Source organism: Arachis ipaensis, chromosome B09 (genome assembly GCF_000816755.2).
Source record: "Arachis ipaensis cultivar K30076 chromosome B09, Araip1.1, whole genome shotgun sequence".
Classification (NCBI taxonomy): Eukaryota; Viridiplantae; Streptophyta; class Magnoliopsida; order Fabales; family Fabaceae; genus Arachis; species Arachis ipaensis.
In genome coordinates, this window is record NC_029793.2 from 3,592,694 (window position 1) to 3,596,754 (window position 4,061).

Genomic DNA, 4,061 nt, shown 5'->3' on the forward strand with positions numbered 1-4,061 from the left:
ATGAAGCTATGTTATTCTAAATTTTATATTTTACAAATATTTTATTTAAATGTATTTTAAACATAAAAATGTATTATTTTTAATAATATCATACTTTTACTTTTTTTAATTATTCTAAATGAATATTTTATCAAATACTAATTAAAGCCATCCTTCCATTTGTTTTTACTAATTTATTATCTAACTATTATATAAAATTAAAATCGTATTAATGAATTTAATATTAAAGTTAATTTGGCTTTTTATTTAGAGTGTTTTTCAATTTTTTTAAACTTTTAAATCAATACGAATCATTGTAAATAATACTTATTTATGGCATAAACAAAGAAATACAGAATCTTAAGTTTAGCATACAAAAATTTAGGAATATGTTATATGTACAAATGTAATTGTATAGTATTATTTTTTTTTAGTGGTGTAGAACAACAACTCTAATTTTATTTCACAGGTCAAATTTTGAAAAAAAGTCGTAATTTTAAGGGTAAAAAACAAAAATAAGCCAAGGAAGAAAATAATTTACGTGAATAAGTCAAAACAAAAATTGTTTCGTGAATCCACCAATGCACGTTTATATGTAGTTCGAACCAGCTTGGTTCGAATTCCATTTCTACATAATTCGAACCAGCTTGGTTCGAATTATACACAAACACACGCACACACATAATTCGAACCAGCTTGGTTCGAATTACACACAAACACACGCACACACTAATTCGAACCAGCTTGGTTCGAATTACACACACAAACACGCACACACTAATTCGAACCAGCTTGGTTCGAATTACACACACAATAATTCATGGTATAATTCGAATTATGCTGTTAAAAAATTAATAATTTATTAAAAAAATATATTAAAAAATTTATTAAAAAAATTAAGAATTTAAAAATTAAAAAATATATATTTTATTTCATACGTTAAAAAAAAGCTAACAAAATATTTAATTATGAGACTTCTTTAAAATATTAATGAGCTATCATACTGTGTGTAATTCGAACCAAGCTTATTCGAATTAGTGTGTGCGTGTGTTTGTTTGTAATTCGAACCAAGCTGGTTCGAATTATGTAGAAATGGAGTTCGAACCAAACTGATTCGAACCAAACTGATTCAAACTACATATAAACGTGTGTTGGTAGATTCATGAAGCAGTTTTCGTTTTGGCTTATTCACGTAAATTATTTTCTCCTTTGGCTTATTTCTGTTTTTTGCCCTAATTTTAAAGGTAGTAAAAAAAACAAAATTAATAAAAAATTGTTAACTTATATTATTCTATTAATTTATTTAATATATTAAATTATTTTTATTTATATTAAGATTAATTTTAAATATTTTAAAATAAAAAGTATAATTAATTATAATTTGTATCTTAAATTATGTTGAGTACATAATATTCTATTGTGCTGCTAAAAGTAAAAATGAGATAACAAATATAATTTTATCTCTTAATTCAGTATATTTATTTATATTTTATACTTTTTTTACGATTAATTTTGTACGGTGTTAGTATATTAAATAAAAATACCTGTTATAATAACAAAAAATAATTTCAATCAATAATTTTATATTCTTTACTTTTTTCAATTTTATTTTGGATTTTAATTTATTACTAAAAGCTAGTGAAATTCTATTGATACTGAAATAAAGTTGCAAAAAGGTCCATAGGGTAGAATAAGTAAAATAATGTGATACCCACATAACAACATCCAAATGAAACAACCTAAAATCTAAAATGTTTATCTTTCTCTTTCTCGCCGTCTATTATATTATCGATTCTATTATATAAAAATCGATTTTTTACATTTAATAATAGAGTCAACGTAGCATGTTTCTGAGAGTGTTTCTTAATTTATTTTGTTTAACTCATTAAATACAATTCATTATGATGCATTAATTATATCAACTAATTGATTTGATTAGATATTTAAGTATCACACAATTTAAAATTGTGTATATTGATTTAATTTTTATGATATATAAATTTAAGGAATAAATTAAAATAATATAACTTATTACTTATTTAATTTGAATACAACAAATACAAAATTAATTTAGTCAAAAGTTATTATTTTCTAATATTCTGTACATAAAAATGACAAAACAAAATTGTAAAAATAATTTTTTTTATCATTTTTGCTATTTTAATTTTATTTTTTTGCTTTTTTTATGTGTAATTTTATTTTACATTAACTTTGTGTATTTAATAACAAAATATACTCATATTAATTCTATCATATAATAATATATTTTTCTCCTATGTTAATCAAAGAATTTCAATAGTTATCAACTACATCTAATAGAATGACTGAGAAGTGAGAACTACGACAAGTTAAACTCAGATTCAAAATGCTGGAACGAAGGAAAGAAAACAGTGGATATATGATTAGAGAAAAATATATAATAACGAGAAATATATTAAAATTGGATTTTTCCTCCAACTAATAAAAGTGAGGTGTTAATTTCTCATGAATTTATTTTTCCTCTAAAATGAAATCACTATTTTCTCTTCTAAATTTATTTTAGAAAAATATTTTTATTATAATTATATTACAATTAACATTTAACAAATAATGCATGATTATACTAATTTAGAAAAATATCTTTATTATAATTATATAAAATCAATATTTAATACATTATCAACTAATAAAAGTGAAGTATCAATTCCTCACGAATTCATTTTTCCTCCAAAATGAAAACACTATTCTCTCTTCTAAATTTATTTTAGAAAAATATCTTTATTATAATTATATTACAATATTACAATTATATTACAAGTAGCATTTAATGAATAATGCATAATTATAGTAATTTAGAAAAATAAAATAAAGTCCAGTAATTTATCTTTCGACTGCACACGTATGTAGAATAACTTTTAAGAAGGAGTCACGTATAGTAAATGCGGTCGATGATTGTAAAACTGTATACTAACATTGATATAATATTATTTCAGATATATGTTTTGCAGGTATCAAAGAAAAGTGTTGAGTTATTTTTTAGCGGGTTTAAATTATTTATTGTTTATTAGAGAATTTTGTGCATTAGAATTCTCTATTAATTTATTATTTATTTTGAGCTGATTTTGATATGTTCTTACTTGATAGTAAAACAACATATAAAAAATTGTTGTTGGGTCTAAGTATTACTAGGTTATTTATGGTCACATTGAGTATATATGTTTGATTTATTGAAAAAAATAAATTACTAAAACTAATTAATAACTATTTTAGAGTTAATACATTTAATACTAGATTAAAAAAATAAACAATACATAATATATTACATTTTTATTAATCAAATTATTATAATTTAAATTAATCTTAATAAAAAAATTTAAAATCATAATTTCAATTTTATCACGTGCCTATTACACTTGTAAAATAAATATAAACAAGTAAAAAGGGTTACCACTTACCAAAAAGAGGAGGAGAAAGGGGGAACTAACATCATGTGATTTTCTACCATGAACCAGCAACGGTGGAAGCCATTTCCAACTCCAAAGTCCTACCACAACCCTGAATCTTCATTATTAAGAAAAAAAAATTAAATGAGATAATTAATGATATTGCACCATTAAAAATATCTCACTCTTATAATAAATATTTTGTAAATTGTGTCAAAAATCAAAATAAATAAAAATAATCTGATAACCGTATGAATAGTTCTTTTATTAATAAAAAATAAGAGTAACATGACAATTACATCGTCGAAGATGTTGATCTTGGATTAATTTGTCTTTAAAAATAAAATACCAATTAAATTCTCTAAAATAGCAATTGATAGACATGTATGTCCTTCTATTAATAAATAGTGCAAAACGAAATTGAATTGTCCATGTATTTCATTATTTACAGTAGTACATATCTCATTACTATCACTTGAGTAGAAAAACAATGTAGTTTTAGACATTAAAATATTTGTTATTTTTTGAGTTTTTATATATTTTTTATCAAATATTCTCTATTTATCACAAATTCTATTAAAATAAGTGAAGTTTCTCTCTAAAAATTATTATTTACTTTATTATCTTTTATAGATAGATATATCAGAATATTTAACAGTA